Raw genomic sequence first — 15,518 nt, 5'->3', positions numbered from 1 at the left:
CGAGGGGGCAGTGCTGGACTGCCTTCGTGAGAAGAATTCTGTTTCTTGCACCTGTCAGCAGCCGGACGTCAATGAAGAGATCTCCGTTCTGCGTGAACTCAACGTGATGCCATCTTCGGGGAAAGCGGGGAGGGGGGTGGACAGTTTCGTGACAGACAGCTGACAAATCACCTCACAGAGGATTACTTCTGTGAAATTTAAGGCGATTAGCTGCGCTCCAGGAATAAAATCGGATGACGGATGCTACAACCCACAGGGATCACACCGCACTGAGAGAGAGAGAGAGAGAGAGAGAGAGAGAGAGAGAGAGAGAGAGAGAGAGAGAGGGCAAAATGCTACCGCTAGTTAGGTAATTACCTGGTGAAGTTGGTTAATTAGCTGAATGTTAATTAATTTTGCTTCCTCCTCCAGTTACGTGCTGCTAAGTGAGAGCGAAGTCGAACTGCGTTGCGAATGCTTATTGAAGAATCAGCACAACAGTTCGCTTCCCCACGCAAAGTTCACAGTCGTGACAGCGTTACCAATTCAGCCAACCCTCGGCAAAACACGCACTCCGACATGGCCAAAAAGTTCTCTCAATCATTTTAAAGGAGGGCCACCTGTTCAACAATCGAGTGAACTCCAAGGAGGACAGCTGGTTGCGCTCACACACCGCGTTTCCCAGGATACCTGGTTCCTGGTCAACGCAACGCTTTCACCCATCTCGGTAATGGACGAACCCACTGCGTGGCAGGTATATAGGTGAAGAGCATCAGTGCATTCACGTAGACAGTAATTCGATGTCAGTATGGATAAACGTCATGAGTTAACTACATCGAAAGAGGAATGATGATAAAAACCCGACGCATGGGTCACTCTATCGCGGAGGGGGTTACAGAAATTGCACTGTTCCCCTGTGACAGTATCGAGTGGATCGAGAATACGCCATTTCCGAAAACATCGCATCGTGGACAACGCTGTTGGCGGAGAAAGGTAGTGGATGAACGCAGCGGTCGACGTTGTTGTGTGTTTATTTGGTTTTTAGGAGCATTAGCAACTGAGGCCATATTTCTCCGGGATATGCGTTGGTCATTCCCTGACCTTTCCGCATCCTCCGTATTTGGTGGTCACGGGCTTGAACCCCGTCTAATCAAGAAGCGTGTGCTACGCACATCTGCTCCTGCCTACCTGGCTACGGAGGCGCCGCTGTCGATATCTGTCTCTCATTGTTTCAGCCAACCAGAGAGCGACAGCGCCAGAAATCACCACCGTCTTCTCCGAGGGAGGTACCAAAAGTCTCCAACACCAACAGGCGATCATTAGCCGCAGTAGGTTACAGGTCTCATCAGAGTCCCATTGCTAGCACCAGGACACAGGACTCTACGCCTCAACTGGGCAAAAGAAAATCGGCACTGGACCTTGGACGATTGCAGACGGGTCTTCTGGTCGATGACGCCCGTTTCCAGTTATTTTTCAAGCAGACAGGATCTGGAGGAAACCACACGAAGCTATGCATCCGTCATGTCAAAGGAACTGTTCAGGCAGGTAGACAGTCGGTAATGGTCTGGGGCGTGTTCAAGTGGCACAAGTTGGGACCTGTGGTACGTCTAGACGCATCTCTCAACGGTCCAGGTTACGTGTCCATCCTTGCAGCCCATCTCCATCCCTTCATGGTCATTGTTTAACCACAGGGCAATGGACTCTTCCAGAAGGACAATGTGCCTCCCCACAGAGCCGCAGTGAAAGAACGTGGTTCAAAGAGCATTCCGCAGATTTTACCACCATGGAATGGCCTCCCCGTTCCCCAGACATGGAGCACCTTTGGGAATGCTGTGGAAAGACCCCTTTCGAAATTTGGATCCTCCACGCGGGAATGCGACGGAATTATGGACAGCGGTGCAGCAAGCGTGGATGGAAATTCCTGTGGAACGCTTTCGTGAACTAGTGGACTCAATGCGTCGTCGTGTGATTGTCTTTATCCGGACGAAAGGTGGGCCTACACGTTACTAGGTAGGTATCCCATGATTTTTTCCACTCGGTGTATTTGTAGCAACATAGAAAAAATAGCCGGGATGAGAATATCCTTGACCTCGTCATTACTGACGAACCAGATGACATCATAGAGCTTAAAGTACACGAATCATTAACAGGTAGAGATCACACAGTCGTTAGTTGGAAGATGTTGAAGCAGGGGAGTAGGACAGTTTCAGACGCTATACTGCATCTTAATTGGGCTGATTGCAGAGGGAGGGCGAATACATTGGAATCATCGTTGTTCTTGTGGAAGGCTTTTAGGAGCATCAGTGACTAAGACTATACTGCTATGCACGTACTGTCTGTAAATTGCGTGGAGGTCGATTTTCTGTTTGTCGAACGAAAAACACGAGTTCCCGGGAGAAAAACCACGCTACCTCGCATAAGGCCGACTAAATCAGCCACGCTGTGAAAGAGACCCTTAAGAAGAAGAAAACGAATCGGATCAGTCTCTTGTGTATTGAGCGCAAGAAAGCCCGAGATAATTGAGCTGATGAAGTGAACACGTACTTGGCGTCGGTCCTTACTGACGAAAGTCCTCCATGGTGAGCAAAGGCTTGGCGAGTGTGGCTCAAACACAAAATTAGTGACGCTCAATTACAAATGGTTGTTTAATAGAAAAATGTTCCAGGTTAAAGACAGTTAGGGCTTCTGGAGCTGATGACATCCGAAAATTTTAAGGGAAACAGCCAGAGACAGTACTGAACCACTGAGGTTAATTACGAGGACAACTTTGGACTCTGGGGATTTCTTTTCGATGTAGGAGTGCCAACGTATCGCCAATACTTAAAGGCGATTAATATTAGTAATGGCCGCATGAAATAAAAGTAAATTAAACCTATCATCCTATGCGTTTCCATCACCCGAAGGTACTATCCAGATGACCTTTGAATTTCCCCAAACTGTCAGCCTCTACCACCCATGAAGGCAACTTATTCCAGTAATTTATAACTCCCTGGCTAAAATAAAACTTCCTGCAGTCCAATCTAAACATTTCCCCCCCTGTAACTTGAATTTATGTCCCCTAGTTCTAGCATCATTTATAATCTTGAAAATTTCGTCCTCATTCATTTTCCTGATGCCTCTCAGAGCCTTAAACACCTCAATCAAATCTCCTCTAAGATGTCTAGTTTCCAAACTCTGCAACCCACATATTCGAAGTCTTTTTTCATAAGGAAGCCCTTTTACCGATCTCACCAGGCAAGTTACCCTTCTTTGCACCCTTTCAAGAAGCTCGATGTGTTTCTTTCTTTAGGTGCGGTCTCCATACTTGAACACAGTATTCCAAGTGTGGTCTAACATAAACCTTATATAATGGGATTATCACGTCCCTATTTCTACTTGCAAAAGTTCGATAGATCATCGATAGGACACCATGGGCCTTCCTTGCAACCTGTTTACAATGCTCGGAGAATTTCATGTCTGACCGTATCGTAACACCCAACTCCCTTTCCTCCAGTACTGGGTTTAATTGAACTCCACCAAGTGAATAAATTATTTTGTGATTACTGTTTCCCAGGTGTAATACCTTACACTTTGTTAGATTAAAGCATAGCTGCCATTTTTCTGACCATTCCTGAAATCTATCTAGGTCTCTCTGAAGAAGCTCAGCTTGACAGTGATCATTAACCACTCTACCAATTTTAACATCATCTGCAAATTTAGACATCACGCCCTCAATCCCTTCATCAATGTCATTTATGAAAATTAAAAACAACAAAAGTGGCACTAATACTGATCCTTGGGGAACCCCACTTCTTACATGAACCCAGTTCATTTATCACAACCTTCTAAGAGTGAAGTTGGTAACTACTGACCGGTTAGCCTGAGTTCAGTGGCAGGGAGCCACTTAGAGGCAATGACTCCCTCATGAGGAGTTACTAAGCTGCAAGGCGCCTCCGTAGCCAGGTGGAAAGGAGCAGCAGTGCACAGCACACGCTTCTTGAATAAACCGGGGTTCGAGCCCGTCACCACCAAATACGGAGGATGTAGAAAGGTCAGGGAATGACCACCGCATATCCCGGAGCAATATGGCCTTAGTTGCTAATGCTCCAAATAACTAACTAACTAAGCTGCAAATGCTGGGATTACTGGAAAGATTCAAAGAAGGATTACAAGGTGACTGCAGGGTAGAAGACAGAGCATTGTGATCAATGGATATTCTTTTTTTTACATTTTACATTTTTTTTATACCTTTCTTTTCTAACTATCCCCACAGATCCTCTTTTTTTTTTTCTGGCATCAGAGGGTTTATTGATGCGGAATTATGCATTGGGATTTGTGGGGTTGGGTTTTTTTTTTTTTTTTTTTTTTTCGCTGAATCAGAGTTGGCTGATGCGAGATTAGTCTCTCTTTGCGAGGAGTCTGAGAATTTTTTTTTTTTTTTTAATTTTTTTATTTATTATTATTTTTGTTCTTTATTATTTCTGTCTTTATTTATTTAATTATTTTTATTACATTTTGCCATTTATATTATTTTTACGTACTTATTTTTATTTCTTCCTGGTGTGGGCAGCCAGGGGGTGGTGGTGGTGATGGGTCCCAATGGTGTTGGACTTCATCCATTATATGCATTTTTATTATAATACGCCTTTGCGAGATTGCACGAAAATAAGCTGAGGGCCCGGATGAGTTATCGGAAAGATTAATAGATGAAGTGATTGATACACACGCGGAGAAAAAGCGAAGAAGAAGAAGATTATTACAATACAGAACTCGCGTGTTTCGTTATAATTTATTTTACAATTTTCTTTTATTATAATTTTTCGATTTTTTTCCGCGGATGCAGAAAAAGTCCACTTCGTTGCATCATTTGGTACTCCAGCTCCAAAGCATCTCATTATTGTTGTCATTAATTAAATATCTTTATTGCAGGCAGTGATTGGTTACATGATTGCCTGATGCAACAATACCCACAACAGAGACAATGCTAGGGGTTTAACATTTAATAACTTATACAGGAAAAATTACTTAAAACATATATTAAGACATAAAACGTATAATTACATATTTTACATATAAAATTAATATTAACGTGTGAAATGAAGACACATGAAAGGACGATGACAGTCACTCGGTTGAAGACGAAAGCTGGTCCCTGATGATGCGTCTTCTGTACGGTTTGTCCTCTATGAACTTTTTGTAGTCCACATCCAACTCCTGGACATTGTGGAGCATCTCCATGGGCAGGAATCTATCTCCTATTCTGAGCCTCCACACCACATACTGCAGAGAAGGGAGGGCTCTTAAGGGTTTCGGGGGGATCCTCCAATTGCACATCTGCCAAAAATTTGGCGTATTGACTTCACCCGCTATCATTTTAATTGACACGAGAAAGCGGAGGGGGAATATCCGTTTGCAGACTTCTCTCTAATTTAGAAGTTCAGTGATATCTGAAGTATGTGTGAGTGGTGGCAGTTTATGCTTGAAGAGGACCCACCGAAGAAGTCAATACTCATCAGATGCAATGGTTTTCAGCCTGGTTTTCGTTGCCGACGCCCAGATTTCTGACCCGTAGGTGATGGCTGGCTGCAGAAACCGGTATACGTATTGGAGCGTGTACCAGACTCTGTGACATGAAGGAGGTGTTGTTTGGCAAGCCATCTTTCTCTGCAGACCTTGTTGTGATTGTCTGCAACATGGTGTTTGAAACTGAGTTTAGGGTCGAATATAGCGCCGAGATCTTTGTGTTTGATGACTGGGGTGATGGGGGTTCCGCGGATTTCCAGGTTTAGTTCCGTTGGGTTTGATTTGAGGGAAAATACCATTTGTGCAGATTTTTTTGGATTTATCTTAAGAGAGAACTGTGCCCTGGGGTACACCTACACAAACTTTCCTTGTGAAAGATTTTTTATTCACAGTCAAGTGAAGGACCCTGGTCGTAAGTAGCGACTTCAAGAATTCCAGTATATTGCCTTTTATGTGGTATCCATCCTCACAAAATTGCAGGAGGGGCTGGATGTCTATGCTGTCGAATGCAGACTGGATATCCAGATAAACAATTGCCATCTCAGCCCTATCTTGTAGAGCCCCCAGAATGGTGTTGGTGGTTTGCAATAGGTTTGTAATGGTGGACCTGCGTTTCAAGACATAGTGAATGAATGGTGATTCACATGGCAGAACCTGGTTGGTTAGGATGGGAAGAAGGCACTTTTCCATGACTCTGAGGAGACATGAGGCTTTCATTATTGGCCTGAATTGTGAAATTGATGTCGCTCCTTGTGTTTTGGGGATTGGTCGGACAATATATTGATTCCAGGCTGTTGGGAAACTTTGCGTTGTGAGGATTCCATTGAAGATACCTAGGAGTGCATCAATGATGAATACACTAACGGTCTTAAGAATGAATTCTGATTATTCCCCGACCGAGTTCGCCAGTGCATCAAAATAAAAAGATCTTTTGCGAAGCCCACCTCCAGACCACCCCGGAAACATCGCCTTTCTCTTTTCATTAGGGCCTCGTAGTTTCGCCCGTCCATTCATACCTCTCCTGCGGAAAACCCTCTTCCTCCTCCTTCCCCCCTTCCTTCCGGCTCATTAGAGTGCCAACAGAGGTGCATTCACGGAAGTCAAACTTCGACATTTTCCTTCCCTTCCGGAGTGCGGGGGGTCTTCCCCGCTTTAATTGGCCTTTTTCGTCTCGCGACTGGCGGTCGGGTGCTTCGGTGTGTTCCACTTTGTTCCGACTGCTCATTACGCTGTTGCAGATTGGCTGCCAGTTCGATGTTCCTCCTCTCTTCCATCAGAGAACGAAGAAGGCACTCGTGGGAGAGTTTCTCTTCCCATTTCAACGTCAAACACGTCACCGTTTGACGTCAGCAATACGTCACAGTGAGCGGTGAATGCAACAGAAGTTTTCTTTGCGTTTCCTAATGAATGTACTTCTTGTGCACGCCAGCGTCTGCGTTAGGGGGGCAGGGAGGGAGGGAGGTAGGTTCTTCAAGAAGAAAGAAAGAAATAAGAAGCAAACTATTCCTGGAAGAACAATCGTAATGGACCATCCACTTCATACACAAACAACCCTTCCACGATGAGACGTTTCCCCTCTCAAATTACTGTTTTAAATTCTTCATCGTACTGCGCGCAGAAATGTTTTCTTTCTTTCTTTCCATCTTTCTTTCTGGTCTTATAATGGAACCGATTTCAACTTTTATAATCGCAAAAACGGAATTTTATAATCGCTTCTATTATTACGCAAGACTCGTGAACGTGGTGTCGCTTGCGAACAGATGCGTACTCGTAACAGAGGGAAAAGTATATGGGAGAAGAGTAATAAATGTTACAGTTGTAATCAAACTGAATGGATAAATTCAGAGAATATAAAACGAGCTTTATGAAGTGTTCCGTAAAGTTATAACTTTAGCGATTAATTGATAAGGGGATCGCTTCTATTAATCGCAGAAAAAGAAAAAAAATTCGATTAATTTTTAGAAAAAAATAGATTGTTGCGCCTGAAATGTAAAGCATTTGCGTAAATTAACGAACCTTTAATAGAAATATTCGATGTTTAGACATTGCTTAATATCAAAAAATTTCAATTAATATCGCATTTTCAGCATTTCGTTGTTCCCCGGAAAGCTTTTAAGATCGTCACAGCCTCCCCTGCCCCCCTCTTCCGACCACTGAAATTTATTCATTTCTAATGAAACAATTTTTCGCGTATTACTGCAGATCGAAGCCAAATTTTCAACCTATGTTCTTTTATTGTCCTTGGGAATTCTGAAGTCCAGTTACGATTTCATGGCTATAGGTCCTCCCTCCCCCGCAAAAATCCACATAAAAGTGAGTTTGTTTTCTCATTAATCGACAAGCAAAATGCAGATTGGTAACAAACATTCAACGTATATTCTATTGGCCGCCTACGATGGTTCTGAGTTCAGGTCCGACTTCGATTATTCATGGACAAATCAACAAACAGTCAGAAAATTCTTGTAAGTGCAACGACCAACGAGTTTCTCAAAAAACATGTCACGAATCCATCCGGGAATTACATCAACCATCTGCTGTTTGCCAACTCGGACTACAAAAACCCAGGAGGTAGTTTTTTTGTGTTACCGTGGCCAAATTAGAAGCTGCCCTCGAGAACTCGTCCCCACGTATGCATGCGGGCGGTGTTCCGGGATACTGCCAGATTGACGAAGGCTTTGTCTCGCGCGTGAAGACGATTCGTCAGCCTTCGGTTGCCATGGTGAGACCACGAAAACAACTCTTTCCTGGAACGAGAATATCCTTGGGACGAAGAATACACAATGAGATCGAAAGAGTCCCACAACAGTTACAGGAGTGTTTGAAGGAAAGAAATTAACGAGGCGCTCCCCTGGTTCTTGGAGTGCCCTCACTCGGGTCACCAACACCGAATGTTATCTGAAGAGTGAACATTCGATCAGCTGCCGCAAGCGACATTCGCTAATTACACGAACTGCAGAAGGCAATGAAATAAAACGAGACGCGTGGAATCCACCAACTACAGTTCGGTGCACGGCCGCTTTCTCAACTGCCACTTGTCACAACGAAAGCTCAGACGACAATCCCCAAGGACCACTCCCCCGATGTCTGTTGTGGATGGGTAGTTCGTGTTTGTTCCATATTTCCAGTAATGCTAAATATATTATGAAATTTAATCAATAAATATGCAGCATTAATTATCATAATTATTAAATGATGAAAAATTTCCCATAACGTATTGGCTCGTTGAAGAGGAGGACACGAAACAAAAGTGTCGTCTGCTTTTGTAAATTCGGTTTAAATAAATGATCTGCACGGATGCCAGTGTCCCATCACGGCTGTGTGACCAGGGCTGTCACCCTTTTTTTTACAAAGATCACCTTAATGGGATACAAAAGGTTTCCATCGCTGCATTAAAACTACCTTAAATCCATCGATTTCCTTTTTACATAGAGTTTGGATGGAAAAAAGGAATAATCACTGCTGCATTTCTAATCCTCCGATTTTAATGAAATTTGGTTGGGTTCGAAAAATGTTTTCAATAAGCCAAGTACAAAATTTTATAAAAATAGGTCCACTGGAAGTCCCTCCGTTACATGAGGACGGACATGGTGAAGGCAATAGGATCGAATCATAATACCGCTTAATCAGTACCTCAGATTCATCAAACAAATAAGTAATAAAATGAATTTATTATTCATTTGTTCCGTGATGACCCACAGCAGGGATTGAAATCCCAGACACTTGCTTAACTTAGTAACTTTATCAGCTGTGTGGTACTACACTCAGGGTAGTGAAGACTGAAAAAGACCTGGTGGCAATTATGCATCCAGACATGAAATTCTCTGAAGAGTGCAGACATGCGCCAGGACAGCTCAAGGGGTTTTGTTAATGATAATCAGAAACTTTGCTAGCAGGGATAAGGAGGTGAATATCCTTTTTTAAGGATAATCACCTCCTTATCCCTGCCTTTAGGAAGGATAGCGATATGCTGGACTGGTGCATAGAAGGGCAACCAGATTGGTGAAGGGAACAAAAAGGTGCTCTTGCCTAGAAAGGCTTCAGTTCTGCAAGTTGCAGTGTCCTGAGACTAGCCACCTGCGGGGCGATATGATTGAGGTGTTGAAAACCTTGAATGGATTGAGCAAGCTCAATGCTGATGGGATTCTTCCGCTTGATTTCCTCATAAATTCAAGTTGAGGAAGGATGGTCGTAGGATAGATTGTTTGCCTTCAGCAGCGGGTGGTTGATTGTTTGAACAGGCTTCCGTCAGTTGCTGTGGATGGGTTGAATAAATTCCAGGAAGAACTAGACAAATTTTTGGAGGGTACAGATGGGTGATTTTTTATTTTATTTATTTTTTGGCTGGTGCTATGTAAGCTTTATTGCATCATTCATTTGCCACAACTACTTCTTCTACTACTACTTGAGTTTGAATCTACAGGAAGATAAAATTTGGCACTTTATTTCTGTATTTATATCATCAGATTAATTTTAACAGCGTTAGTTAATATAATAATAGAATGTGGAAATATAGAAAATCTGTTTCTATAATAATAGAAACAGATCGATTTATCCACACGCATTCTCCAAACAATTTTACAACTAAATATTGTAAGGTCATGTTTATTAACGTATTTGCAAACTACTGCGCGTTAATTAATTATTTAAGGCGCAAATTTGAAGGTGAATTATAATCCACCTTCAATCGTTATAATCTCTACACCATTGGGCATTCAGGTTGAGGTACTTCAGTTGTTTCGAAATTTCCTTGCAGAGCAACACAATTTTAAGTTGTAAACAGCAAAATAATAAAGTTATTTATTTATTTATTAATAATTTTAATTAATATTTAGTTATCTTAATTTTATTTGATCTAAATAGCTCTAAATTAGACCTCTCGGGGTTCCTCCAAATGAGGGGAGACACCGCGAAATTTCTCGGTATCTCGCTGGTTCGGCGCGACCTTGTTTGCATTTCGTGAGGAGATTGAGGGAAATTTGGAGTTTAAACCGCCCTCTGCTTAGCCAGGATTACTGCAAATGAGAAAACCAACAGGGGATTTCGAGGTCGACTTAAGCCGAAATGGAAGCCATTGGATTCAGCACCACTGATTAGTTATAAGACCACTTATCGGAAGGACTGCAATTACAAATATTTGGACTGGAAAACGAACATAAAGATGGACGCATTACAACAGCGTTCACCCAACAAATTAGCGAAGCAATCGTCCAGAGTGTCGCTAACAGATGGAAGTGATCTGAAGGGATTAATAACTGCTGGATTATCGCAATTATCCGATGGCAGCGTGGAAGGGCAGACACATCCGGGGAGTGCAAAATTATGCCAGCTGATGACCGAATGCTCGTTGTTGTTGTTGTTATTTTGGTTTTTTTAGGAGCATTAGCAACTAAGGCCATATTGGCCCGGGATATACGGTGGTCATTCCCTGACCTTTCCACATCCTCCGTATTTGGTGGTGACGGGCTCGAACCCCGGTCTAATCAAGAAGCGTGTGTTACGCACTGCTGCTCCTTCCCACCTGGCTACAGAGGCGCCGAATGCTCGTGCATGAGCGTGAATTCCACGTGCTATGAATGACCGCAATTCAAGCCAGTGACTGTTAAATACGGTGCTGTTTCTTCTATTCTCTCTATCTTGTCAATTGCTCTGATTGGGTAGGCGTCAGGGAGTATACACAGAAAATGTATTTATATATATATATATATTGTTGTTGTTGTTGTTGTTGTGTGACCTTTGTGATTCACAAAGGTAACACAACAACGTCAGGATAAGGATGAAAAAAAAAAAAAACCATAAGTACTTAGAGAACCATATGATTAAAGATTAGAGATCGTTAAGATCAAAAATTACGAATTTACAAAGGAATATATTGAATGGAATTTGAGGATTGGTCACTCACAGACTATCAAGACCTCTACGGATTTATTGGATTAGATCTGTAAATGGTTGGAGAGGACAAGAGAGAATTGATCTCATTATCAGCAGTGATTATTCAAGCATTAGCAATCTGCAGGTAAGAGGCCCACTCAGTGACAGAGTGTACCGATGAGTGATTTCCTTAAAGACAACTGCTGTCAAGGGTAAAGGGCAAAGGAAAAGGCTTTTCTTCTGTGAGGATGACTACAGTGGCCTAAGACAGTTTTTAAATTATATTCAGTGGGCCGAACTGATGATGTTACCAACAGCAAATCCTAAATGGGATGTATTCAGAAATGTAATCGTAGAAGCTACTAAACTTTTCACAACAGCGAAGAAATACTGTTCAAGGTTTAGGCCTAAATGGAGCTCAGATGAACTATCGAGTTTATCACGTGGTACAGAAGAAAAATGCATGGAATACATATAAATTATCAGGCGACAGAGAAGCCTATGGCAAATATAAGCTAGTCTGTAATCAAGTCACAAAGGAAGTTAGGCAGGCGAAGGCAGATTACGAGAAATCTTTGACAAAGGATGCAAAGAAAAACAGCAAAGAGTTCTTTCGTATATTAACGGTAGGTAAAACTATATAATATCGGTGTAAATGCAGCATAATTTACCCGTAAGTTTAACTACATAAATAGTGTAACGGCATCGTTTAGATTTTATCTCATATTGTGGCTACCTTCACAACGAGATGCCAGGTATTGCACTACTTCGAATAAATAACGCTTCTCTAGCAGAGGAGACTACTGTTATTCATCCTCAGTGGGCGCCACCACCCAGACGCGTTTCGGAGCTTGTTGGCCAATCATTGGTGGGCGGGCAGGTACCCTGATAATGCAGCCATACCCACCGATGAGTGAGCCAACAAGCTCCGAAACGCGTACAATTTTTCGATATTTAAAATGACATTAATTAAAAATTATAATTACCAAATAGCAATCATAGATTAACTTTAAAATAAAATTGACGTTGTAATTATATATACAACGTTTCATTTCATTTCTGTAATTGTCATTACAATTTGCTTTGCTTTCACAATATATTTTTGCATTAAATTATTTCAATTTCATGTAAATAAAGCTCACATTTTATAGCAGTTCTGGTGATTTGGTCCAGATTTCATCCATAATTTGGCTTCTGCATCTTCTAAATTTTCTCCAAACTTATTGGGATCTATGGAGAAGGTGTTGAAATGTTGAATCGTGTCAAACGGGAACATTCCTTTCAGGGAGTCCAGGATAGTGAACTACATCCTAAGGGGACGTTGCCCGCTCTGATGGTTTCTATTACTTGCTTTGGGAAGTGAGATAATATCCCCTATCTGACGGGTTAGCAGCTTGTAACTAGAAGCTAAATGATTTTGTGATAACTGAGAGAAAAGTGGAAGAGAAATTGTTAAATATTAAACATAAAAAAAAAAAAAGGGACGTGGAGCTGATGGAAACTATCCAATTATATTAAGGAAGTCAGAAAAACAGATAAGCAAACCTTCAGCCATTATTATGAGGGCATCCTGGGATTCAATGGAGGTCCCTATGGACTGGAGATGTGCGAATGTATCCTCAATTCACAAAGGGGGATCAAAGGGTAACATGAGTAATTATAGACCTGTTACCTTAACGTCTGTTCCATGGAAAATAATGGAGTCACTGGTTAAAGAAGTAATCCAGTACCATCTAGACAGGAATGCAATTGTATTGCAGCCACAGCATGGGTTTGTTTGTTATCTCCATCGGTGTTAGATTTATTTTTAAATTGCGTAACCATAGAATAGAATCCCGAAATGTTACTTAATTTGTCAAACAAACTACATCATCAATACTTTTACCACGAATTCAAGAGTTAAAAAGCGCTAGACCATCGTCTATAAGAGCAAATTTAAAAAATAATAATAATAATAATACATATTTTAAATGGTAAGAATAATTTATCGCAGTTGTTCATTTGTCCCTAACAAAAATACTCAATTTATTATTTCTATTTTCGCAGATTCTGCTTCGCACCGCCCTCCACCCTTTCTGGTGCTCTTCTTAAAACCTTTTAAAGAGTGTACCAGTCTGTTCTAACCATTCTCCCCAACAGCTTTTTCCGAAACTGCTTTTATCGTTCAGCTTTTCAAGTTATTGCAGTTTGGAAAACAACCCGATCTCAGCATTTCTTTATCGTGAAATCCACTAATATGGTACTTAAGGCTTTCGCCGAAAACTGCAAGTAATTCATTTTCGGGTACCTCAGTGCCCGAAAATGAAGCACCATGCTTGCGTTCATAATAGTAATGGTAAATTATGCAAAGAGCAAGCTTATATAGCATAAGCCAAAAAAAAAAAAAAAAAAAATTGGACTCTTCACCCATCCTTACCCTCCAAGAATTTGTCTAGTTCTTCTTTGAATTTACTCACACCATTCACTTCTATAACTACAGATGGAAGCCTGTTCCAGCAATCAACCACTCGGTGGAGGAAGGCAAAGTTCCGCACAGTGGAAGTTTGCCTTCAGCCAGCGGGGGGCTTCATCCTGCAACCATCCTTCCTCAATTTGAATTTATATCCTCTCATTGAGAAGTCTCAGCAAGAGGAAGAATGCCATTCACATTCAGCTTACTCAATCTAATCAAGGCTTTAAACACTTCAATCAGATCTCCCCTCAGGTGCCTAGTCTCCGGATGCTACAATTTTCAGAACTTAAGGCTCTCTTGGTAAGAAGACCCTTCGTTCCACTCACCAATCTTCTGGCCCTTCGCTGTACTCGCTCAAGCAATTCTACATTCTTCCAAAACTGAGGTCTCCAGACCTGTACACAATACTCAAGATGTGGTCTAACTATGGCCTCATACAATGGGATAATCACCTCCTCGTCCCTGATAGCAAAGTTTCTGTATATCATTCAGAAGATTCCTTGAGCTGTTCTGGCAGCATGTTTGCACTGCTCAGAGAATTTCATGTCTGACTGCATAATTATCTCCAGGTCTTTTTTATTTTCTACCATCATAAGTGTAGTACCACACGTTTGTAAGTTTCTCTCTGTGGGGTTACTGTTACCCATGTGCAGTACCTTGCATTTGTCAATGTTAAACTTCAGCTGCCATTTCTCGGCCCATCGGCTCAATTTCCTAGATCTTCTCGCAATAGTTCACCCTGATAACTGTCGTTAACCAACCTGTCAGCCTCTGTATCATCTGCAAACTTTGACTTTCTGCGTGATATTCCTTCATTCAATATCATTAATAAATACTGAAAACAACAATGGAACCAGCACCGGAGTCTTGGGGGACAAGCTCCACTAATAACATTAGTTCACGCAGAGCAGTGCCATTGACAACTATCATCCCTTTGTCCATAGCCGTGACCCGTCCTTAATGCTTACTCACCAATATTTAGGGTCTGTGTGCCCTGTGAATGAGAAGTCTGTACAGAATTAAATAAATAAATAAATGCCACATTGCTACAGTCCGTACACAGTCTTTTATGTGCAACAGTACAAAAAGCCTGCCGAAATCCAAGTATATGATATCAAAATAATTTTTTTGCATCCAGTCATTTGGTCACTGCATCATAGTAACCTATCAGATTGGTTTGACAAGACCGCCCTTTGACAAACCCATGCTGTGACTGCAACAGACACCGTCATGGTTTCTTCCTCAGAAATTCACCCTCCTTCCTCTTGCAGTGTTTACCAACTTTATGCGTAAAGGTGAACAGACCGATTAACTTTTTCCCATATTCCATTCATTTCATTCTGTCCACTTCAACATTCTCTTCTTTTAGTAAAGAATTTGTCCAAACAGCTGCTCAGCAGAGTCATCTTTTATCAGTTGAGAGAAAGTGGAGTTCAGCCTTCAATTTCTTCCGTATCACAGGATACGGAAGAAATTGGAGAAGATCCACAAGGATCTTCTTCAATTAAAGAAGAAGATTACGGAATTAAAGAAGATCCACAAGGATCTTCTTTAATTCCGCTTCTGTTTATCCTATATCTAAAAGATTTGTCGTTTGCGTTGTTGTCTTCCAACTTTGAGAAATAACGTTTTGCAGATAACTTCAATCTTTACATTCATTCATCCCCTGACAACACAAAACTTTAACTTCAGTCTTCACTTGGCAGAATATGGATAA

At 41.7% G+C, this 15,518-nt stretch overlaps 1 protein-coding gene across 1 annotated transcript in view; it reads left to right on the top strand.

Annotated features, from left to right (window-relative positions):
- Positions 1–15,518, top strand: part of dysc (whirlin protein dyschronic) — a 335,054-nt gene that overhangs the window by 70,665 nt on the left and 248,871 nt on the right. The window lies entirely within an intron of this gene.

This window comes from Mastigoproctus giganteus, chromosome 3 (assembly GCF_048544385.1).
Source record: "Mastigoproctus giganteus isolate SK-2022 chromosome 3, ASM4854438v1, whole genome shotgun sequence".
In the NCBI taxonomy this organism is placed as follows: Eukaryota; Metazoa; Arthropoda; class Arachnida; order Uropygi; family Thelyphonidae; genus Mastigoproctus; species Mastigoproctus giganteus.
This window is presented reverse-complemented; position numbering and strand designations above follow the sequence as displayed.